Genomic DNA, 26,726 nt, shown 5'->3' with positions numbered 1-26,726 from the left:
CTTAGCGTGACTCTGGCCAGTGTGGCATGCATTCTGGGACTCATTGCAGGGGTTCTGGAGTCAGCAGCTGGGGTGACGGGGGTCCTGATGATTGCAGTTGAGGTAGCACAACTCTGGTGGGGTTGGGTGCTCTCTGAGGCTCACTGAGCAGCCTGGAGTAGTGTCCTAGGCTAGTCTGGATGGTGCTGAGGCTGCGCTTCTAGTCGTGGCTGCTCTCCCCTTTAAGATGTTCAAGATGGCATGATTTCTGTGCCAGAGGCATGCAGCCCAGAGAGTGCCCACTGTGGTAGCAGGGGCTCCCTGTCCAGAAGAGCCTGATTCCGGCAAGATCTAACTGTCCCTCCCTCACACACACATACCCACCAGGAACATCCCCTCTCACTCACCTACTCACTCACACTTTCTCCCTCACTCCAGTCCTGCCGGCTGCCACGTTTTAGCCCTTCAACAAATTATTTTTTATTTTAGTGAGAAAATATGTCCCATGGAACTTTTTAAAACTCAAAATCAGATGAAATTTAAACTCTTCTTTAAAGATTTTATCTCCTTTAAAAAAATCAATTTTTGTGGACTCTCTAACCCAGATATCATGTCAAACAACAAGAGGAAATTTTGAGAATAGCCCTATGTCTCTGGTAATACTTTCAAATCCCAGATCCCAGTTAATATCGACAAATCCCACTTTTCTTATATTTTATAACATGAGAAAAACTACCCTACATTTTGAAATTTCCGGACATCCTTCTAATTGTATAGAATAAATAATTTTTCATATATATATTTTTTCAAAATTAAATTTTAAGGATTTTCTATAACCAGAAATTTTTAATATCCACTTTATGTTATAATCATTAATTCTTACCCATTTGTGTATCCTGATTCACTCAATGAGTGTTTTATTGCCTAGATGGATAATGACTTTCAACTCCAGTTTTTCAAAGGGCAGGCATCTAACATTATAGGCCTGTCATTCTTTTGTCCACCATATTCTGTCATCACAAATTACAAATTCAGATCTCTAAGGCCAGTAATCATCATAAAGACCAGGTATCTTTCAGTCGTGGCTACTCCACAACTAATCATTGTTATTCTCTCAGACTGCTAGCAGCATCATTCAGGGATGACTAACTCTGACTTTATTTTATTCTATGAATCAGAAGTGGTTATGGATTATATGAATACTCAATATTGAATTATATGAATTAAATGTCAGCATCCAGTTAGAGATATTAATAACAGCCTACGTTTTACTATAAGGGTTAGTATAGGTTTGAATTAGATATAAAGCAAAATATACTGAAAAGTACATATCAGAAATGTGCTTTGATCCTTAATCTTCTAGGTTTTTTATTTTATTTTATTTCATTTCATTTTTTCTTAGACATAACATTTATTTGTTTTCCAAGTACAACAGAAATAGAAACATTTATACATATATATATATATATATATTAGAATAAGAACAGTTTATGTTAATTTTTATAATTTGTGTTCCTTCTGTTAGTAGTGCCTGATTCTATTAAAATTAACAAATTTAATTTCAGTACTATTTTTAATGAATAAAAAATCTGATGAGAGGCTAATTTGCAAAGTATTCAAGAATATAATTTTATAATAAATCTTTCCAGTGTTCGCTGTAACTGCATTACATGAAATGTTTCCCTTCACAGAAACTCGGAACAGCTCTTACAAAATTAGGCGAAGCATTCTGTGTTCATCTCTGGCGAGCACTGAACGAATACCACTCACAACTTCCTAAACGGAAACATGTCTTTCCTCACAAAGGATCTAAAAGTGCTGCCTCCAGAGCATAAACCACACTGATATGCTGTATGGTGAGTGGTTACTATCCGGGACCTCTCCTCTCTTCTCACACTCGTGAACCCGTCTCATATGAAGCCTAAGAGAAAACTAAAGACATTGAAGAAGTGAAACTCAGCATGCTCCACTCAAATATTTCTAAGATAACCATTCTAAAGCAAAATTGGCAGATGTCATCTCTTTTATACACACACATACACACAAATGAAACAACACACACCAAACGGCAAATGTTGCAGTTCAATCATCAGATGGACTTTCAGAGGCCAAACATGTGACAACAGCAATAGTTCAAGTAAATCATATGTGAAAATTTAAGCATGCCACTTTTAAGTTATGACATAAGTGAAAGGAGCTATGATCTTTGTGTGTCAGTTAGAAAGATTAGGCATTATCTCCAAATGCTAATCACTTTACAGTCATCAATGAGACTAATGTATATAATTTTGCATCTTGCACGTGTAAAAGCAGATAAAATATTGAATGTAATTTATAATGTATTTTACCAGCTCAGCATATAGGATGCAAATAGATTATATCAAAGTAGTAGACAGAGGCCTGTGCAAACCCTGCAAAAATAGTATTTTGGGTTTCTGCTACTTAAAAAACAAACAAAATCAGTTTGCTCTTTGGAAGTGATGCTATTCAAACTGCCACAAAATACAAAGGGCTGCAAAATGTATACCATTCCAACAACATGTACTTATTAAATAAAGATTTGATATAAAGAATATAAATGAAGCCTTTAAGTAGTTGTTTTCTACATGCATATCATCCCTTATTAAAGAAAATAATATGTGAAAAAAGCCATTGGTAATTGCTTTGTCAACAGTTATAGAAAATGCCAAATCTCTGCTAACAAACTCCACTAAGTTGAGCACTAAAGGTCTCTGCAGTTTTGTACACATAATTTAAAATATTGTTAATGTTTCCATTGGTAATGTGACTTGGAATATGACAATCTTCATGTGGAGGGCAATGATCCACAGTTTGTGTTTAATTTCTTAGGTGTGAACAGTTATCCGGAAGAACAGCACCCTCCATCATCACTAATCTGTACCCCTCTCCTGGCAGCTCCGGGTTGACTCGAGCCACTGCCCTTTGCCCTCTCATCCTCCTGTGCTGTCTCTATCATCCTTTTACAAAGGTCAAGAAAGAGTTCCTCAGTTCTTTCGTTCTGTTTGGCTGATGCGTGATAATGTTTTGCTCCCACAGATTCCACATATGATTCTGCTTCCTAACTGCAAACATGTCTCTCCTTTTCCAAGTCTGTTGTATGATCAACTCTACATACACAGATTTCATTTCCCAGCACTTTCTGTAGTTCTTTGACCATGTATTTTACCTTCTGAAAAGAATCTTTGTCTGTTATATCATAAGATAAAGTAGTTTCGTTTCAATCTCTGTAGGAAATTTGATCCAATATATGGAATCTCTCTTGACCTGCTGTAACCCATATAGCAAGGTTTACTCTTTTCCCACCAGTATTTAACCTCTTTGTTAAGAACGATGCCTGCAAAGTGGTGATGTGTTTGTCCTTGAACTCACCGGTGAAGTCTTCCCCACGCTCTGAGCTCCCTGCAGCCCTTGCAGTGCCTTCACAGTGGCAGCCTGCACAGGCCCCTTCGCACTGGCCCCCTGACCCAACCCCCCTAACCTAACCCTGGGTGCCCTCTCCACTGTCTCCTGGGGTGGGGTCTGGAAAGGCCCAGGGAAGTCTGAGAATGAAGGGCCCTAGCAACCACCTCAGGCAAAGGACAAAAGGTGAACTCTTCTAGGTTTTTTATCATTTCAATTACAGTTGATGTACAATATCATATTAGTTTGCTGTTTGAATCAGGTCACTAGAAAAATTTTGAAAGATAACCTAATTGCATTTATCAAAGTTATTGACACTAGAAATTAAGTAATTTGTTCTCACTGCTTTTGCTACAGTTTTATTATTAAACACTGGAGATAGTCTAACCAGATAATCAATACTACAATTAATTATTTCTAGAAATACTGACTTAACATGAATTAGCCTGAAACCATATTCATTGACTTTGGTATATAACTTTAAAACCTAAATAACTTAATTTCAAACACTAGATAGCATATCAAAGAATTCAGTTGCTTAGAGTTATAAACTGGAACCTAGTTGATCTTTGAGGTCTTCTCAGATAAATGTATTGTTAAAAATGTGATATCTCATTGATATTTTAATACTATGCTTGAGTTATTACAATGAATGATCTGAGTTGTTAATATGGGCTGAACAAGCAATACAGACTCATATTGTATGTGGTTTAAGCCTGAAAAGATAATACTATTTAGGCTATTTGACCTGTAAAAGACTGTTTCTAATTTGTAAATTATGGACAGTAATATTATTTACCTCTTAAGTTTTTATGAAGGGTTAAAGTAATATTTATAAATTGTTTTTATAGCATTTCGATTTTAAAAGACCTAAGTCCATACTTAGTGATCATTCTTATGGGCATATTTCTTGATTAGCATTCTTTTTAAAAAATTATCTTTATTGTTGAAAGCATTACAGATGTCCCCTTTTCCCCCCCACCCCCCACAATTAACCCTCTCCATCTTGCACCTCCTTCCCCCAGGCCTACCACACTATTGTCTGTGCCCATGGTTTATGCATATATGTTCTTTGGTTAATCTCTTCCACTCCTCCACTCCCCTTCCCTCTGAGATTCATCAGTCTGTCCCATGATTCTGTGTCTCTAGATCTGTTTTATTCCTCAGCTTATTTTGTTCATTATATACTACATATAAGTGAGATCATGTGATACCTGTCTTTCTCAGACTGGCTTATTTTGCTTAACATAATACTCTCCAGGTTCCTCCATGCTGTCTCAAAGGGTAAGAGATCCTTCTTTTTTACTGCTGCATAGTAATCCATTGTGTAAATGTACCACATCTTTTAATCCACTCATCTACTGATGGGTCCTTAATACCTCAAAATGTTCAAAAATTCTACGTAAGGTATAAAATATATATGAGCTATATGTGTCAAAATATTCTGAGCTTCCTTAGTACTTACACCCTAGGGGTGGGGGCACAGGTAGCAGCTTTACTAGTGCTATTAAGAGAATATGGAGCCCGGCTGGTGTGGCTCAGTGATTAAGCATCAACCTATCAACCAGGAGGTCACGGTTCGATTCCCAGTCAGGGCATATGCCCCCGCTGCAGGCTTGATCCCCAATAAAGGGCATGCAGGAGGAAGCCGATAGATAATTCTCTCATCACTGATGTTTCTTTCACTCTGTCCCTCTCCTTTTCTCTCTGAACAGAAGGTGAGTTCAGAGTTTGGTGGTGAGACAAATATTATGGATAGGTAAACAAGGGCGAAGTTTTTAAAGAACTTGTAATTCATATGGTTATTATCAATGTTTAGGGCAGAAATAAGCTTTTGTATGATATAAACAAACTTCTTAGGTGATTATTTTTAAATAGAATATCGGATGATGAGTTCCAATGGTTTGGATAGTGAGTGTTTGTGGTATAAAGAAGTATAATTTGAAAAAAGAGAGACCAGTTAGGAAGCTGTATATACAAAAGGTGACAGAAAGCTAAGTTAGTAAATTAGGGCATGGGAAGGAGAAGACGAAAGCAACCCAGGAGATGAACAGAAAGCACAATTGATAGCACTTAATGGTTCATTGGAATTTTAGATGGGACTAGGGGAGCAGCTAACGATTGTGTGTTGTAAAAACAAAGTAATTTCATTCATTAGGGTAAAGACTATAATTTGGACAAAATGAGCATCAGATCAGTTTCGCTTATAATAAAATTGTCAAGGAAAATGATCTGACTTTGGGTGGTGGGCACATAATACAATATACAGATCATGTATCATAAAAATACAATATACAGATCATGTATCATAAAAATGTACATAGAAACCTATATGATCCTATATGTCACCCCAATAAATTTAATTTTAAAAAATTCCAAAGACAAAATTGTGCAACAGAGATGCAAACTTGTGACCTACCTCTATAACTATTCAACATGATGTGGAATGCATTTTATTACATATGTAAGATTGTGTGTCTTTTGCTGATTTCCCCCATTCTTTATTTCATCCATATATTTCACATATAGCATGTTTTGAACTATTATGACTCAGTACAAATCAAAATCCAATACTCTTTTTTTCTCTTCTAAAGTTTTTTTTTTTTTTTTAATTTCATTCAGTGAGAGTAATCTTCCTTATCATTGGATGCAAATACTGCCCTTTTACTTTTTTGTGTTTATTCTCAAATACTACCACAATACCAGCATCTCAAAGTTGCTAATAAATAAAAATGTCTGGTCCTTTGTGTTAATCATTATCTAGTGCTTGACTCTGGGTTAAATCTTCTCCCCTCCTCTAGTGTTCTGATTTCTACTCTTCCCTGGTCCAATTGTAACTCTTGCTGGATGTAGTTCTATCTTCTTATAGGAATTAAGCCAGAGGATAGTGGAGAGGTAGGGACAGACAGAACAATTCTAACTTGGTTGATGATATACTAAGTGTTTCTTCCAAGGTTTCCTGTTGTAATTATCTCTCCTGAGTTCTAATGCTATTGGTAAAGGCCTTGAATGACAATTTTGTAAATATCTGCCAAACTCTCTTCTTTCTCTTGAGGATCCCATCCCTTCTAGACAGTAATCTTAGACAGGACAAGAGATGACCACATTCACCTCTCCCTTGTTGCCATGTCTTGCCCATGGTAAACTTCCCCACTGTCTCAGCAATCACCAGGATCTAAGGCTGTTACCAAAACAGCATGACTCCCTCAGCCCCTTGCCCTCAAGCATTTAATCAACCAGGCCCTTTTACCTAGCTGTTTCCATGGAGGTCAGATTCCAAAGGAGCAAATTAGCCCTTCCAGGCATGAGTCAGGCACCAACCTTTCTCCATAGTAGAGGAAGGATATTTCATAACTTTTCAAGCAATTTCTTCAAACTTTTCTCAGAAAGTTGTGTGTTCTATTGCCCACCATGTATCCTCTACTGTGGGTAAGAATCCAGGGTAACAGTCCTCCAAATAGAACTCTAGATTATTTTCTTATTTCTCCAATTTTCTAAAATGATTTATAATAGCTAAGATCTGGAAACAGCCCAAGTGCCCATCAGTAGATGAGTGGATAAAAAAAGCTGTGGTACATTTATACTATGGAATACTACGCAGCAGTGAAAAGCAGAATATCTTACTCTTTGAGACAGCATGGAAGGACCTGGAAAGTATCATGCTAAGTGAATAAGTCAGTCAGAGAAAAACAAGTATCACATGATCTCACTCATATGTGGAAGATCAGTAACAAAATAAACTGAAGAACAGAGTGGATCCAGAGACACAGAAGCATGGAACAGAGTGCGGAATCTTGGAGGGGAGGTTGAGGAGGGTGGGTGGTGGGTGGGAGGTAATCAATCAAAGACCTTATATGCATACATTCATAACCCCTAGACATAGACAATAGAGGGGCAAGGAGGGCTGGAGGGAGTCAAAGAGGGAAAAAAGGTGACATATATAATATTTTCAACAATAAAGAATTATTAAAAATACATAAATAAGTAAATAAATAACTAAATAAAATACTTGACAACTTTGAAGAATTCCAAAGACAAGAAATAGTATTTTCTAATGATGCCATTATACATTCTGAATGTATATAGGTATGTATATACATTCTATCTGTATGCATATACATCATATATATGGTGTGTCTTACACACACTTACATTAGTATTTTGTATGTAAGGTAAGAATTGCCTCATTCTAACATTATTTAACATTGTTATGTCTTTTATCGTCAATCCCTTATAGAAAAACATCCACACTACTACATGCATGAATTAGGAGCTGCGGCTACAAAGCCCATTAAAACATGATTAATTTCTGTCCTTGAAGTCTGAAAGAGAGGTATATGAAAAAGAGCTATACATGCTGTAAAGGAGAGATGAACAATGCATTGTGGAAGTAGTGAGGAAGAAATAGGAAGTTTTTAAATGAAGGTAGTTAGAAGAAATTTCAGAAGCTAGAGGCAAAGGCCATTTGGAAGCTAGAGCTACAAAACCTGTAAGAACATGATTAATTTCTGTCCTTGATGTCAGGAAAATAGGTATATGAGAAAGAGCTATAATGCTATAAAAGAATACACTGTGTTATGGGAGTGGAGATGAAGAAAGAGCAAATTTTTAAAAGAAAGTAGTTAGATAAAATTTAAAGGTAAAACAAAATTTGAGTGGAACCTTACAGAATTTATATGATTTAATTAGTGCATTTCATCTCCTCCATAATTGGAAAGATGATTTCTACCTTCCATTATTAATTACTCATTTCTGATTAGAACCAAGTTACTAAAATTAATCCAGATAAATACATAGGAGTGTTTTAAGAGAACAACCTTTGTGTCTACTTATCTTCAACTATTCTTTTTAGGATATAAGAAAAGTGTAATTTTGGTAGATGGAAAAAAAAAGCCCCATTGTTAATTAATCTAAAATGAAATAAGTCATTACATAATATTTTCTCAATATTTCCTTCAGTTGCCCTAGCTGGATAGAGCATCAGACTTGGGAGTGAAGGGTCCTGGGTTTGATTCTGGACCCTTGATTCTGGCACATGCCCAATAGGGGCTCAATCCCCAGTAGGGGGGCGGGAAGAGGCAGCCGATCAATGATTCTCTCATCATTGATGTTTCTATCTTCTCTCCCTCTCTCTTCCTCTCTGAAATCAATAAAATTATATTTTAAAAAATTAAAAAAATATTTCCCTCAGTTTATTTAATTACCATTTACCATTACATAAACTATATATGAAACTACTAAAATGGTTGTGGTATTTCCTGATTTTTTTAAAGCGCTGACATTGAATAATAGTACTTTATGTAAACCTCATATGCCAAAAAAATTTTTCTCTTATTAAAAAGAGATAACTTTTAACATGGATTAAAAACCGCTATAATCTCATCTGGCATTTAGTAGTACATAATGGATGCTGAATGGGTTGGTGGATAAAGAATGAATGAATGAATGAGTCATGCTCCATAAGATTTAATTAATATAATTAATATGAGCGTGATGTTTTGTGTGTAAATTATATTTTACGTAGCTATAATACAGTCAAAGAAACATATACATACCCCTATTTACCCATGTGAGATTGACTATGTAGCTGACATTTGTTTCCTTTTCTTCCTCTGATTTTTTATATGGCTAAGTCTTCATCAGTATGCTTGCTGTTGCTAAGATAAGTACTTTTCTGTATTTTTATTGCTTTTTCTCTCATATATATGTGCATAATATGTGTGTGGTTGAGGAATGAAGGAGAGTAGCTAATGTCTCTTTGTCTCCCTCTGACCCCCCCCCCATCAGTCTCTCTCTCTCTCTCTCTCTCTCTCTCTCTCTCTCTCTCTCTCTCTCTCTCTGTGTGTGTGTGTGTGTGTGTCTGTCTCTCTCTCTCTCCCTATCATAGGTATAACACTGGCCATGAATACCATTGTTTTCTATTTTTTACCTCTTTGAAGTATGTATTGAGTAAATATTTAAAGGAAGGGTTGAGGAGGGAGGTAGAAGAGGGTATAGGGGGTATAAATGGTGATGGAGGGAGACTTGCCTTTGGTGGTAAACACACAACACAATATACAGATGATGTATTGCAGATTACATACCTGAAACAAATACAATTTTATTAGTTAATGTCACTACAATAAATTCAATTAAAAAGAATAAATGAAACGTTTTGCACAAAAAATAAAGATTATCCATTTGAAAGCCATCGAATTATCAGCCTGCTCAAGTCAGCTATGTTTGGGTCCAACCCGTTGGAACAGGACACTGTGAAGCCGTGTTGCACACCCTGCTGAAATGAGAGATTATGTCAGTAATTAGTAAATTACCACCAGGCATGAAGAAGTCATTCTAATTTACTAACTGCAAAGAAAAAAATCAGAAAACTCACAAAACGTTTTATTGATAGGATTGATGATTTTAAAATGAGAGTGCTTGGAGAGTGCTTCAGAAGGCATTGTGTGTGTATGGATACATGCACATTTGTTCTGATATTACAGTCATTACAGGTAAGTTTCATTTTGTTGTTAATCACTGCTGAAAAGGAAAGCTGGCTTACTTTGTTTTAACAGAAATCAATCAGATAAAACTCTTCTTTTATCAATATGCAGACAGCAGTTTTTCTCACAGGATAGAAAACAAATCAGCACAGAAGAGGAGCCAGCCCTACTGCAATAAAACAAAAATGGTGTGTGCTAACACAGACATAGGTGAAAAATAAAATTAATGGACACGAGGAAGCAAGAAATGTCAATGTCAGCTCTCACTGCAGTGGTTAAAGGTTACCCAGTTTATAGGAAATCTATGATTGAGTCTCATTTCTTGGAAGAATTTTGTTATACCCAAAGGGAGAGTTAAAGGATTACTGCTATTATCACAATCAAAACACCAGGAATGAAAACCCCACTGGGAAAACAAATGTTTTAATAATCCACATTAGTAACACTAAAGTAAAATGTCATGAATAACCAAGCTATTTCAACTTTTAAATCCCACACTTGGGCTGGCATTCTAAATCAGACAATGAAAAGATCCCTAGAGCCATGTGCTATTAAAACCAAATTCATTTCCAGAAAGTGCTCTGCTGTAGTTTTACTATTCAAAAAACACTGTGGACTAAGTTTAACAGTATTGACATGGGGTTTATGGTTTCTGCTCTCTCTTATATGTTCTGTATGGATAGTAGGCTATGAATATGACTACACTGACTGATTTCCCCACAGATTTGTAAAATCCTAACAAAGCTATTGTTAAATTAATAGTTGGTTGCATTAACACAGGCATGTTATGTGCCAATGCCAATTATAAAACAAAGAATAGATTCTTTTAATTTCCTAAGAGTAGCAAAATGAATGACTATAAAAATCAGATGGAGGAAGCCAATAAGTGTTTTTTTTTGGAAGATTTAGAAAGCTGAAATGAAAGAATGAAGTGAAATATTTGTCAACAATTTCTTGAAGGTCAGGTTTAACAGCATCAACTAATGCCTTTCAAACAACCTGCTCTAGAGGATCATAAATTTAAGAAATAAAGTTGGTATTGTCTTGAACAGTGACTTTTACTAACCTCAATAAAGCATATCCAAATGCTATTTCAACAGAGAACATCAAAGTTAATCAACTGCTTTTGCAACCCCTTATTGCAAAACAGTGAATCACTACCTTTTGCATGAAAGAAAAAGCAAATGGTGTGAAGACAAGGGATCCCACCCAAGTAATTAGATTAGGTTGGCATAGACCAGCCAGCAGCTGACTGCAGTATTTTGAAAACACTGTTTTGGTTACTGAAACCATAAAAATGAGCTGCAGTTTGAAATGTGCAATCTTTAACCAGGTCATTTCAAGAGTAAAAATACTGAAACTTAAGAACAAAAAAATATGTATCCCTCTGCTGGGTTTGATATTGTTAAGCATTCTCAACATTTGAATGAAGCAGCAAAATAATTAGTCACCTAAATCTATTTTTGGCTCCTTTTCCAATAAGTGGACACTCAGTTGAAAGTGAAATAGGTAATAAATTATAAATTCAAATGCCCCTTTCCACGTAACAGGCACATAGAGAAGGAGTTGAATTACTATTCAATTCTGGAATAAGTCTAAGCATATATCTGGAATAAGTTGTTCCACCCAGATTTCTGTAAAGATATGAGTAACTGTACAATAGTAACAGGCTTTAACTATTGCTGCCAAGAAATTTACACAGTCACCTGACAGATTCTGGAAAAATGGCAGCTTAAGGTGCATCTGCTAAATTGCCATAAACATTTCAAATTATCAATAGCAAGAAAAATGTTATCAAAGAAATATTAAAAATTGATTGAGTATAGACAAATGCTTCTCAAATGATGCTTGATAAATCTCTTCTCAGATGAATTCCTTTCCAGCTTCAATAAGTAAACTGGCAGATGGGGTTTTTGTTGCAGTACAATCAGGAATAACACCTGCAAATTAAATCAAACTCCGATTATCAGGTCAGCTAATGGTCTGACAGGTGCAGGCATCAACTATCACCTATAAAAATTAAGACCTACCCATACTCACACAGTTTGAGCATATTTATTTAATATGTAACTGGAGCCAACACTCATTAGTTTAACATTTTAACTTAAGTCATTTATAAGAACCTTCTTTCCTGGAAATTTGTAGACAGCATTTCATAAAAAGTACAGATGTGATTAACTTAACTATATAAAAAGGATAAAACAGATTTAGCAATTTATGGAAATAATGTAGGAGGGGATATAAATAGCATATCAGTGTTTACTATCAACTATCAATACTAATATGTATTCTTTTTAATAACACAGATTTTCCTAAACGAAGCATATATGAAATATTTAACCCTAACCTCTATTGTTAACGTTGGCCTTTCTAACTAAACTGGAACTGACCTGTCAATCTCAACTTATCAGACTACATTGGAGATAATGAAGAAAAAAGTTAAATGCTCTGTAAAACAGCAAATTGATATCCTTAGATATGTTTCTTTCAGAGCATTTTAATTCCTTCTACAAAAGATTACTTCCTTGGTTTGTGAATACATAATGAATAAAAGGGGGGGATTTTCTTTTACAATAATTTTCTCTGGCAGTAGCTGAAAGGAAGGAAGATTCATTCAACATCTATGAAAAAATTAAAGTGCAAACCAATAACAAGACAAATAGTAGCCTTTTGTAGTCCTCTTATATGTTGGAGAAGACCTACCTTAGGTTTTGTGAATAGTGTTATTGCAGAAGAGTATATCAGATGTAAAGAATAAAAATGTATTAAGTGATACATTTATTTATATTTTATCATACACTTCTATTAAGAACATATGCATAAAGGGCCACAAAAGCAAGAATTAAACCACAACTGATGTATTACAGACCTTGGAGGAACTATTATTGAGGAATTGGCATAATATATTACCAAATCTTCAAGAATAATAAAATTCAAACTCCCCTGAATGGAAATAGGATATAAGGGTAGGAAAGAATACTGATCAGTGAGACCAATTCTGTCTCCTTAAATTGTATCTCACCTGTGGGAGGTTCTAGGTTACAAAAAACTCTTCCTTTTGTTCCTCTTAGTTAAGCTGATAAAATCTGAAACTTTCAGTCTTCCCAAATACAAAGAACTACTCAAAAGTAAACATTATAAATAAAAACAAAATACTCCAGTTTACAAAATAGATCCCCATGTTTCCATAGTTAAGTTTCCATAAGGTCCTCAGAGTTTGAGGATTCTATGCCAACCAATTACTGTCAGTGTGGTTATCTCTGGTCCCCAAAGTGCTTGTATAACCTTTTAGTTACTTGGGTGCTTTTACTTTCAAGCTCCTACCTAGTCTCCACATTCGAAATTAGCATTTCAGCAATTCCTCAGCAAAATTTGTCCACCAAACATCTTTATTCGCTAAAGTCACTATCAAGGGAATAAGAGACTCATTCTTTGTCTTGATTCTCTCTTAGTTTGGATTGTATGTGCATACTTCACACCTGGGTATTCTTCAAGAGATGGGCCCCGTGAATAATTTCACTTTCTCCTAGGATCTCAAATTCAATAAATTTTTAAAAAAACTGGCTCTTCTCTGAGTTCAAGTCCAATTACAAAACGAAAACAGAAAATACAACTGGCAGCTAAAGATTCGTTGCCTCCTCATGTGTAAATAAGAAATCATAATGCAAATAGTCAGGGAAGCATGCTCGACAGCCAGAGGCAGGAGTTGAGGGAAACTTTGAAGAAGGTGGACATACCACTAGGTCATAAAGAATGAGTTGTACAGGCCTTCCAATAGCTGGCATTAGAGGACAGTCTAAGCAGAGGAAATAGCATGTAAGAAATATTGGAAATATACTTTTTTTCATTGAGCAACCCCAAAATCATTTTATAGCAACATTCATTTAGAAAATGGAGATGTTTCATGTAGCTGGGACATGGACAATTAAGAGACTAATGGAAAATCAAGTTGTGGTAAGATTGCAATGGCTCTTTTATATCATACTCAGTAATGTGGACTTTATGCTTTGGGCAATGTGTGAAATATAAAGGTGTTTTAGATTTTATGTGTGTTTAATTTTTGTTTTTTAAATATTGTTAGCAATTGTATTTTAATTATTGTATTTTTTAAATTTCGTATTCAATTTTGTGTTATAGAAAGATAACTTTAGGGACTGTAATGTATTGGTGTGATGAAGTACTTATGGTTAGTTAAGGGATAATAGCTGTAATTCACATTATTGTGGTCTGAATCAAAGAGGTAATGAAAGAAAGGAAAAAGAAAATGTATATGATATTCAGAATGTATTATGTAAGTAAACAAGAGTATATATAAAGTTTTTGAGCAATTTATATATTTTGATAATATTTTTACATTAAAGGAAGCTTTTTATTCTATAGAAATTTTATACTTATTGTCCAAACTATGTGATGAATGAGGTATAAATATGTTACATTTCTAATAAATTTTATGAGAACCCATTATACATTTGGGGCATTCAAAATACAGAATTATACATGAACCCTCACACATTAACATATTTCATATACACACATTGCAAAAATTGGAAATCTAGAGAAAGATAGAGGTAAAACTAAAATAAAAAATTAGCTAAGTATAAATATAAAATCTTCCTTAAATAAGTAATCTTGAAGTATATAAAATTATATATGTAGAAAATGCTTATAATTAGTGTATAGTATTATGTTCTGGCATGATATGAATTCAGGTATGTTCAAATTAACTAATGATAAAACAGGCAGCCTTAGAATTCCTGTACAGAATAAGAAAAGAGATATGCATGCTATTTACATTTTCCACTGCAAGCAGATTTCTAACAATATGTTCTGCCTCACTCATTTTATAGTCTATCCTCAAACTGGCTTCATCATGGTGAGCCAATCTTCCATCTTAGATGCTCTACTCATGCTTCAAATACTGAATGAATGAATAAGACATGGGGTCTCTTCTTCAGGACCTTACCAAATGATGCATGAGGCCAGCGTGTGGCAGGGATGGTGGGATGAGGCACAAAACCAGTCCCATGTCCTGACTTACAAACAAACACTGAAAGTGATAGGAACTTTCAATATTTTGTAGATTGTTGCATTGATCATAATGTTTAGTGATAAGCGTTGGGGTGGGTGGAGAGGGTCAATGTGGGAAAAAAAGGAGACATCTGTAATACTTTCAACAATAAAGATACATTTAAAAAATGTTTGGTGACTGGCATTTATAATTGAAATAGTGGCAGCAAGCAGATGTGTACGGTTTGGAATTTTGGCTCTGCAAGTTGAACCAATTTTAGGCTTTCATGTGTTAGAGTTTGTCACGAGGTTCTGTTAGAAGATGCCATAAACTTAGTCAGGTCAAAGAAGAATGAGAGATATGTTGCACATCTAAAAGCAGCTTTCTTTAATGATGACAGTCTACAGAATTGGTTATGATTACAAATATCCAGGGAAGATGAATGATTCAGTAAATCCAATAGTCCACATTACTTGAAAATATTCAGAATGTATAATTCCTATACTGTGTGTTCCTTGAGGCAAGAGCCATGTCTTTTTAATCTTTTTGTGATCTAACACATGCATATAGAAGATCCTTCTTGAAGAAAAGAATACAGGACCATTAATAACTAAAAATATGAACATGCCATTTATTTCATACATCCTGACTAGTTTCAGTGTATTAATGTAGTATTATTGTTATAAATATATAAATGTTGTGCAATCTATGGTCAGAAAATATTAACTAGATACTAGAGGTGTTTTTTTCTTTAGTCCTGGTACTTATCATCCCATGGCAAAGTTCAGTAAAGGTTACTTGTTTATTTAGTTAGGCTTAACTTTGATTAGCTTCTTAAGATCAGAAATAGAGTTATCTATAGTAAGTAAAGTATGCAAAACATACAGCATTTCTTCCCATTTGAGATTTCTGTGTCCTTGTTAAAATTGTTGATGTACAGTTCCTACAAGTCCTCTGTGGCATCTGGGTAGGAAATATAGAAGTTAGAAGTAAGTGTTCAAGTAATAATTAGTATCCAAGTGTAATTTCTATGGCTTCAAGAGTCTCTATACACCTGTTTTATTGCTCATCTCCCCTTGATTTTCTTGGTTTCCATCTAATTTTCCCCTTTTACTGTCAGTTCACACATAGAATTTATGTTAAAAATGTGATCACTTGAAGAAGTTCAAGGAGATGCTGGCTTTTGTGCATGAAATACAGCAAATGATTGGTCCCCGCAGCTCCTGCAAAGAAGTCGTGTAGCAGTGCTGCTCACAACAAGAATTCAGCAGCTCTCAGTAATGTCCCTTTGTTGTTTATTGAATATTTCATTATGTATGAGGATATGCTCTAACTTTGCTTACCAGACTGCTTCCTTTTGCTAAATTTCACAATCTTAAAGGTCTTGGGAGTTGGAAACAACTGAACGCCCTGTTGAGATTTGTGACTGTCACCCGTCTGGTTAGAATTACTCATAGATTTTGTAAGAATATCAGCTAGGCATGGCTATCACTGTCAGTTAGGATGGGCATCAAGCACTTTCTGCACCTAGATCACTGTGCCAGGTGGTACTTCGGGAACAATAATGCACTTCAAAGTGCCAAACATTTGTTCTGTGCCATTTTAACTTAGGACTGGGAGAAGCATACAATAAAGTAGAAGTTCCTATGAGAATAAAACTCCTAGAAGCAGCTTTCTAGCCCAGGGCTCTCTTATTTACATATTAGAGGCCTGGTGCATGAAATTCATGCACTCAGCAGGGGAAGGGGGCATCCCTCAGCCTGGCCTGCACCCTCTCGCTGTCTGGGAGCCCTCAGGGGATGTCTGACTGATGGCTTAGGCCTGCTCTCTGCAGTTGGGCATCCTTAGCGCTGCCACGGAGGTGGGAGAGGCCACTTCTGCTGCTGCACTCTCCAGCTGTGAGCCTGGCTTCTGGCTGAGCAGCGCTCCCCCTGTGGGAGCCCACTGACCACCGGGGGCAGCTCCTGCATTGAGCATTTGCCCCCTGGTGGTCAGTGCACATCATAGCGACCGGTTGTTCCACCTTTAGGTCAATTTGCATATTAGCCTTTTATTATATAGGATAAGAACAAATCAGTTCCTCTATTTAGAAATGCCTATTGTCTAATATACATTTATCCATAGAGACCATTAGTTTGTTTACTAAGATGCAGTTCCCCTTCTGCTACTATAGCACTTTATTGAAGTGCTATTTGATTGTTTAATAAGAGGGTCCTTTAGGAGCAACATGAGCTTAATTTACATCACAATAACAAGGGGTCTATGATAGATTATTCAGCAACTAAGTGATAAATGGTTACTAAATAATACATAATGATGGATAAGTGTTATTTGTCCTTTAAAACTTCAATTATATCTTATAACCACCTGTGTTTTGCAGGATATACAGAATCTCTGAACATGTTCAAAAGACAAAAGTAGATCTCATGGGGTCAAGACTTGATTTCTCACCTGGCAATGGCAGTTCTCAATCCTGCCACTCTAATTCATATAAATTACCTTAATTCCCTATATTCTCTAGTTTATTCTACAAACTCAGTTGTGTTGTTCAATCTGTATCCTCACTATTATGTTAAGAGCCCCCTTGAGGTGTGTCATCTCTTGTCTTCTTGGGTTTCCTTTCCTAGTTCTGTTATGTTTTTCAAATATCCTACATATCCTTCAAAAATCCCATATTAAATCCCGTCTTTTCAATGAAGGCTTCTCAATTCCCAATTCAACGGTACTTTTTTTCTTTCAGATCTATTCATTCCTTTTGTAATACTTTTGAAGTGACTTATAAACATTGTGAAATGGAGAATAATTATTTTTTAAGAATTTAAAAACCAGCCTGGCCAGTGTGGCTCGGTGGTTGAACATTGACCCATAAACCAAGAGGTCATCAGTTTGATTCCCAGCCAGGGCACATGCCTCGGTTGTGGGCTCAATCCTCAGTAGGGGACATGCAGGAAGCAGCTGATCAATGATTCTCATCATTGATGTTTCTCTTTCTCTCACTCACCCTTCCTCTCTGAAATCAATAAAAATATATTTTTAAAAAGTAAAGTAGATGAAATGTAGAGGGAGTGAGAAAGGTTTCTGTGAAGGTAGCAGCTCAAGTCTTCCTTATCCTCTCTTAAACTCTAAATCATCTGCATCTTACAAGAAAATAGCTTTGACCCCAGAAGGTCAGTGTCCTAGACCTAGAATATCTTAGACCTCAGAGCTTCCAGGAATCTAATAGGGCCAGCAAGTGCAGACAGCGCAGACATTTTTTCCCTGTCCACTATAAATAAACATGCAACAGTTATAGCACCAGAATCTTCGAAAGGAACAAATCATTGATTAAACACAGGTAAACTGTCCTTGGGGTACCAGATCTCTTGGCATACTGGAGTGGATAAGAAGCTCAACAAGTTTGCTGTTTTCTCTTCCCTGGCTATAGAGTTGAGAGAAGGCATGAAGATTAGACAGGAGAGAGTCCACCTTCATACATCTGCCTGAAGAACAAAGTCAGCCATAGATCCTTGTCTAGTGTGCCTTCCAGCTCCACAAAACACAATATAAGTCGCCCAACATCAGGACTTAATTTCCAAAGCTCAAGCTAACTAAAATAAAATGTATTTATAAAATAAACAAACACAAGTCCATGTTTTTCTCTAGATTCCAATGGGATCTTGGGGAAGTCACAATTAATACTATGTCTATGCTCTCTGCCTTGGATTAGAATCAGTTGAGATTGACAAAGGAGTGCTCATGTGAGTGGGCTTCTTAGGGTACCTCTGGGATAAGCATTTCCCGAGGCCTCCATGGGAGAATGATGTATAGTAGAAAGCTCTATTTTCATGGAATTATACCCCTCATTTCCAAAATCCCATGTCCCTTAGTCCAGTCATGAAAGAAGTGTAGCTGGGGTTTCAGTAGAGCTAAAATCAAAGTCAGTGTCCAGAGTTTCTCTCCCATGTTTGAGCTGGGTCTAGTTCCACATTGGTCTAGCTTAGCCTGCATTTATCCACTGCAATCCATTACTCCACTGTTCTTGGGGTCCACATGGCCAAGGGCCATAGGGGTGAATGCAATAGAGTAGGAGCAAAAGAGCCCCATAAGCCAACAGCCCAGTGCAACAAGAAAGTGAATGTCTTTGTTTCTGGGATTATGTATTCCCAAATTTTTGCTACCCTTGCAATGGCCATGCCCATTCCGGCCAATCGTCTCTGTCCCTAGGTGTGATTGACAGGCAAGAACCTTCTCTAGTCACCCTAACTTTACTGAGCATGCATCTGTCTTTCCTTTGTTGGATCCCTCCCCCAGTGTTTTGCAGGAAACATGCTCATAACCTCTGGCCTTCTCTATTCTCCTTTCTTGTTATTAACAACTAGTTCATTACAATGGTATTAAAAGTATCATTTATTTTACTAAAAACATAGATACTCCAGGATAAAGTTTAGATGTGCAGTAAAAATAGGTCTGTACCCCAAATTATATAAACTTTCTCAAACACCTATGTCAATGATTAGGCTCTGCACGAGAGTCTGTCTCTATTAAAGTCAGGTGACCAGAATGTATCTGTATACGTACAAAACTCCCAGAAGGAACAAGGATGGAGAAAGCTGAGTTACACATGCCAGTTATTTCCAATATTCAGTGATCAGATAATTCATTCTACCTTTATAATGAAAAGATAATGGATGGGGCAAAGGCTTAAGGGTTTGAAGAGAAAATGTATCATAGGTATGTGGATGACCCACTCTCCCAGCATCCCACTGCTACCTCAGTTCTAATATTCAGTAATTGGTAACATAGCTATTGACATTTTAAAAGGTTATATACAAATGTCTTACATAATTAAGAATATCTTACCTAATAATAGACAAACATGTAAATTGACCATACCTCCGCTACACCCACAGCCAATCAGAGTGAGTATGCAAATTAACCCAACAAAGATGGCGGTTAATTTGCATATGTAGGTGCCAGCCCCCTGAGTCCCGGGAACATCCTCGGCACCCAGGTCACTCCGAGGTAGGCCCCTTGTGGGCCCTGAGCAACCTGGGAAGGGCCTGAGCCAGGGGGCCTGTGGGCAGGGCCGAGCCTGCAATTGGAGCCGAGGGGGGCGGAGCCGGCGATCGGAGGGTGCTTTAGGCCTGGCCAGGGTTGGAGCCAGTAATCAGAGGGAGCTGGGAGTTCCCTACCCAGGCCTAAAGACTCTGGCCAAGGCTTTAGGCCTGGGCAGGGGCCAAGCTGGTGATCGGTGTGAACTACAGAGGAAATACCTTTTCTGACTGCTCATTGGCTAAGCTCCCTGTATGCCACTGGTAATAGTCTTAGTAACTTGGGTAATAAGAATCCAAAAAGGTGATCTAGGGTTTTTCCACTACACTCTTGGAGAAAAAAACGAAGGTCCGCTGCTGGAGGGTTAAGAAATGTCATATCCTGCTCTAGCTGGTTTGGCTCAGTGGATAATGCCTCGGCCTGCCTACCACAGGGTCCGGGTTCGATTCTGATCAAGGGCATATACCTAGGTTGCAGGCTTCTCCTTGGCTAGGGCCTAGGTCAGGGCTCATGCAGGAGGCAACCAATCAAAGTGTCCCTCTCACTTTGATGTTTCTCTCTGTCTTTCCCTTTCTCTTCCACATTCTCTAAAAATCAATAGAAACATATCCTCAGGTGAGGATAAAAAAAAAAAATAAAGAAATTTCATATCCTATGAAAGACACATCTTGAAAATGCCTAAAGAAAGTTGTCATTTTTTCTTGGTGAAGGGACTGGAGTCCATGTTGATAAACACCTTGGTGGCTGTGGTGACTGTCAGTGGCTGCAGCAGCGGGGTGATGGGGCTGGTGCCTTCCCCTGATCAGCCTGGTCACCTCCCACAAAGGGAGGCTAGACTGCGACTTAGGCCCACTAAGCCATCAGTAGGACATCCCCTGAGGGCTCCCACAATGTTAGAGGGAACCCCCCCCCCCCAGTGCACAAATTTCGTGCACCGAGGCCCTCGTATTTAATAAGAAAATCACAGTGCTTACAAACCCTAGTGAAAGACAATCTGAATAAGACATAACTTGAATAGTATTAGAAGTTTTTATTATAATATAACAAATTTAAGTGTAGCAGTTTTATATTTCTTTAAAAATATGTTTTTATTTATTTGAGAGAGAGAGAGAGAGAGAGAGAGAGAGAGAGAGAGAGAGAGAGAGAAGGGAAAGAGAGATAGAAACATCAATGATGAGAGAGAATCATTCATCAGCTGTCTACTGCCCATCCCCTACTGGGGATCGAGCCTGCAGTCCATGCATGTGCCCTGACCAGGACCTCCAGGTTCATAGTTTGATGCTCAAACACTGAGCCATAGTGGCTGTGCTAAATGTAGCAGTTTAAAATGGTTTCATTTATTATCTCACAAGTAAAATACATCTTATGTTAATTTCATTTAATCCATCCTGTAAAAGATCATTTAGTATTCAATAAAGTATTCAATTTTTTATTAAGACCAGGCTTTGTACAATATAAGTTTGGAATAGAAATGATCTTGCTTCAAATTCAAATCTACTTCTTAGAATGTAGTGTTGTATAAATTACTGGAGTCTAAGAAACCCATTAAAAAAATAAATCCAAGTTTAGAAGTACTTTACAGAAGAGTTGTGAAGATAGTCTAGAGAGTTTCCATATAGCCTGACCACAGTTTCTTCTATACCTTCAAAAACTTTAACTGAGGTGTGCTAAAACTTTAAAGAGTTTAGATGAACAAAATTTATTTGAACCAGGGAGTCAAAGTGGAAGTGGTTAAGAGAGTTCCAATAACAGGAGCTGTAAGAGACATTATGTAGAAAAGACAGAAGCAAAGTAAGAAAATTTTGATTGACTGGCTATAGCATAAAGCCTAAGTGGCTGGTTTTGATTGGCTGTCCTTAGGTTTCGATTTTGTAACCATGAGGCATTTGCAGGTGTAGATTTTGATTTGCTCTCGTGTCCACCAGGACATTAGAGCCACCTCAGTCTAATGGTCTCTTTGTTTAATTAATATATCCTATATTGGTATAGTATATTTGGCACAACAAATCAACCAATATTACTAGATTTTTAGTAAAGTCTATATATTTCCTTAGCTTTTACCTGTCTTAATTCTGTTTCAAGATCCTATCCAGAATAACACATTACATTTAGTCATCATATCTGGTAGGTTCCTCTACATTGTGAACATTTCTTAGCCTTTCTTTGATTTTGATGACCTTACAGTTTTGAAGAATACATGTAAGATACTTTGTAGAATAATCCTTATTGGGATTTTTTTCTGATATTTTCTTGGTTAGGCTGGAGTTATAGGTTATTGGAAGGAAGACCACAGAGGTAAGGTTCCATTCTTATCACATCATATCAAGTATACATGCTATCAAAATGATTTAGCACTGTTGATGCTAAACTTAATCACCTGACTGAGGTAATGTTTGTCAGACTTCTCCACTGTAAAGTGATTCTTTCCCTCCCCCCCTTTCATACTGTACTCTTTGGAAGAAATTCACTATGAACAGCTCATACATAAAGAATAAGATTAATGCTCCATCTCTTTGAGGGAGGTGTATCATAAATTATTTTGAATTCTTCTGCTAAGGTTATTTATTTATCTCCTTTATTCACTTATCTGATTATTTGTTTCTATCAATGTAGGCTCATGGATATTTTTTATACTTTGGGTTATAATTTAGTATTACATTATTTATTACTAGAGGCCCGGTGCATGAAATTTGTGCATGGGGGGCGGGGGGTGTCCCTCAGCCCAGCCTGCACCATCTCCAATCTAGGACCCCACTAGGATCGGGCCTAAACAGGCAGTCAGACTTCCCTCTCACAATCCAGGACTGCTTGCTCCCAAACGCTCACCTGCCTGCCTACCTGCTTGCCCCTAACCACTTCTGCCTGCCAGCCTGATCAACCCCTAACCACTCCCCTGCCAGCCTGATCGACACCTAACTACTCCCCTGCTGGCCCGATTGCCCCTAACTGCCCTCCCCTGATGGCCTGGTCACCCCTAACTTCCCTCCCCTGCTGCCCTGGTCACCCCTAACTGTCCTCCCCTGTTGGCCTGGGTCCCCCTCAACTGCCCTCCCCTGCAGGCCTGTTCACCCCCAACTGACCTTCTCTGCAGGCCTGGTCCCCCCTAAGTACCCTCCCTAGCACGCCTGGTCCCCCCTAACTGCCCTCCCCTGCAGGCCTGGTCCACCCCAACTGCCCTTCTCTGCCAGCCTGGTCACCCCTAACTGCCTTCCTCTGCGGGCCTGATCGCCCACAACTGCTCTCCCATGCTGGCCATCTTGTGGTGGCCATCTTGTTTCCACATGGGGCAGCCATCTTTGACCACATGGGGGCGGCCAGCTTGTGTGTTGGTGTGACAGTCAATTTGCATATTATCTTTTATTAGATAGGATGTTGCTCAAATTGTTCCAGCTTTGGTTATTGGTAACACTTTGAGGTGGCACCCATGTCCCTTGACATAAGGTCATAATTGTGCTTTTATTTTTTAGCACTTTCTTACTTTTTGGTACTAAAATATTCTCTGGGATCATCTAATATTCTCTCCACTCATTTCCAAAGTCACTTAGGTCAGAACCATTTCAGCCTATCTTCTTACATGATGTCATATCAAACTTTTGTCATGCAGCAAGATTCATTTGTCTCAATCCACATTCTGTTCTGGGATCTCCCTACTCCATAGATGACTTCTTAAAATTTGCAGACACTAGAATTCAACTCTGTGTGCTGTAAAGTTCTCTGACTTTTGACAAATTTATAATATCTAGTATCTGTCATCCAGTATCATACAAAAGAGTTTCACCACCCCAAAAGTATCATCTGTGCTTTACCTGTCCAACTTGCAAACTACCTGTAAATCACTACTCTATTGACAGATTCAATAGTTTTGCATTCTCTACAAACATATAATGCAATCATGCAGCATGTAGCCTTTTCAGACTGGCTTCTTTACTTAACCCCAACATGACAATGATAATTTTTGTGGCTTGACAACTATTTCATTTTTATTGCTGAATAGTATTTCATTGTTTTAATGTTCCACAAGTTACTTGCCTATCTACTTATAAATTGGCCTAAATGGCCATTTCAATTGCTTCCAGTTTTTGGTGCTTAAGACTATGGCTGCTATAAACATTCACTGGCAAGTCTTTTGTGTGGCCATATGTTTTAAAAGCTGTTGGATAAACATGGAGAATAACAGTTGCTTTACCTTATGGTAGGTATGTTTTCCTATTACTTTACATCCTCACTAGCAACTGATGTTGTGAAGTGTTTTTATTTTAGCCATTCTAGTAGGTGTTTATTGATAACTCATTACTTGAATTTTCAGTTCCCTCAAGCCAAATGATGTGGATCATATTTTCATATGCTTATTTAGTATCCATACATCTCCTTTGCTATAGTGTTTATATGGGTCCTTTATGTGTTATTAATTTTTTAGAGTGGTGTTTAATAGTTCATTGTATATTTTGAATACAAGTCTGGTACATAAATTTCAAATATTTCTCCCAGTAGTGACTTGTCTTTTCATTGTCTTAACAGTGTTTTTTACAGAGCAAATAATTTAAATTTTAATAAGGCCCAACTTATTTTTTGTTATTGTGCTTTTGTTATTATATCTACAAACTGATTTCTAAAATCAAGGTCACATAAACTTTATCTTACGTTTTCTTTTAAAAGTTTTAGTTTTTAATTTTAAGAATATGCTCTATATTGATAATTTTTAGGTAAGGTTTAAACTGCATTAATTTTTAGTTTTGCATATGGATGTCCAAGTGTTCCATAATAATTTATTGAAGACTTTCCCCTATCTATTGAATTTTCTTTTTGCTTCTGAGAAAAACAACAACAACAAAAAAGCAAACAAACACATTTTTACTGTTCTATTTTTGGGTTCTCCATTCTGTTTCATTTATCTTTGAATCTCTTATTTCCTCCATAATGGTATGTTGATTGTTTTAGCTTTGTATTAAACCTCAAAACATAGTAGTATGAGTCCAGAAACTTTATTTTCCTTCTTTAGTAATTTTTTGGCTATACTAAATCTTCTTCCTTTCCATATAAATTTTATAATCAGTTTATCAATATCTATAAAATAGCCTGCTGAGATTTTGAGTGATATTGCATTGGATCTATAGATCAAGTTGAGAAGAATTAATATCTTAACTGTTTTGAGTCATGTTTTCATAAATATGGTAACTCTCCATTTATTTTGTTCTTTTATTTTTTTATCAGTGTAGTATTGCTTTTTTCATATATATCCTGTACATACTTTGTTAGATTTATACCTAGGTATTAGGTATAAAAATAATATTTAAAAAGTAATCATCTGCCTCTCAAATTTTCTTTGACAATAATTATTTGTCATATCTAATCACCTGAAAATATAGCCAGCCTAGAATACTGTATTTCAATAAGATACTGAGTTCTTTTCCTAACTTCTTACTCAATAGCCAGTTGACATGAGCACCATGGTTGCTTCATTCTGGAGGGAAGCTGACTGTTGCTTTGCCCATTTTTCCTACTAAATGTCAATCAATGGATAGGGTAACTCATATTAGGACCATATGTTTTTATTTAAATAACCATAGTGTTTAAGACACAAATAATACTGAAATAAAAAGAATAATTCTGTTGGTTTTTATTATTGATTACCTATTTCAGGATGCTCTAATTCAGTCACCTCTTGCTCTTTCATTAAACCAGAATACATTAAGTATACATTTATTTAAATATTTTAAAAGGTGGTAAATCTATTCCATATGACATAATCCAAGTTTGGTTCAGTCACTTGTGGTTTTTCTAATAGTATTTAACTTCAATTCGTCATTGCCATTGTTTGAAATTATTTTATAGTTGTAGAAAATCTAAGCACCCAAAATTCAGACTCTCATTTTCAGATATTAAAATAAAATAATTACATGGGATGACCAAAGTTGTGTGTGAATCAGTCATAAAAAGGAAAATAAAAATTTAATTACAAATAAAAGATTTTGTTTCACAAAGTTCTTCATTATTCTTATTTTTTCAATTATAGTTTTACATTCAATATTATTCTGTATCAGTTTCAAATGTGCAGTATAATGATCCGATGATCATGTACTTTACAGAGTGGTCCCCCCTATATTTCAAGAGCCCACTTGGCCTCATACATGGTTATTACAATATTATTGACTGTATTCCTTATGCTGTAATTTACATCTCTGTGACAATTCTGTAGCTACCAATAACCCCCAAAATCTTTCCCTCTGTCAATAATCACTCTGCTCTCTGTATCTATGAATCTGTTTTGATTTTGTTGCTTATTTTGTTCTTTAGATGTTTTACCTTTTCATAATTTAAATAAAACTTAAAATGACTTAATTCAAAGCTTAAAAGAGGAAAATGACAAAGGAACATTTTACTTTTATTATACAATGTTGTTTCTTCTCTGACAATGGGTTATGAAGTTGAAGGGTTTTTTTTCCCCCCATTCATTTACTATATGGATTACATAATAACAATAATATAAGCTTAAAACCTAGCAATGAGTCAATAAATTTTTGCTGGAAAGCTGGAAGTTATTAATTTTATAAATTTTTTTCATAACTCTCCAATTCATCAAGATGGAATGCAGCAATGCAGATAGAATTTGGGCAATGCAAATGGAGTATAGTCATTAGGAAGTAGTCAAGAGCCATTCCACTTATAATTAAATGTGAATTTCTCAAGGTTTTATTTTTAGGCTGTGGCGCCTTCCAACCACTTTTTGTTCAAGTCTTCTTTGAGCTTTATATCTGCTTTATGAGCTTTTTACTCCATCTTTGGAACAACTAATCTATTCTTATTTC

General features: G+C 36.5%; 1 pseudogene; it reads right to left on the bottom strand.

Annotated features, from left to right (window-relative positions):
* Positions 1 to 2,839: 2,839 nt before the first annotated feature.
* The window catches only part of LOC103295960 (ras-related protein Rab-21-like), a 66,842-nt pseudogene continuing 42,955 nt past the window's right edge, over positions 2,840 to 26,726 (bottom strand).

Source organism: Eptesicus fuscus, chromosome 14 (genome assembly GCF_027574615.1).
Source record: "Eptesicus fuscus isolate TK198812 chromosome 14, DD_ASM_mEF_20220401, whole genome shotgun sequence".
NCBI lineage: Eukaryota > Metazoa > Chordata > Mammalia > Chiroptera > Vespertilionidae > Eptesicus > Eptesicus fuscus.
This window is presented reverse-complemented; position numbering and strand designations above follow the sequence as displayed.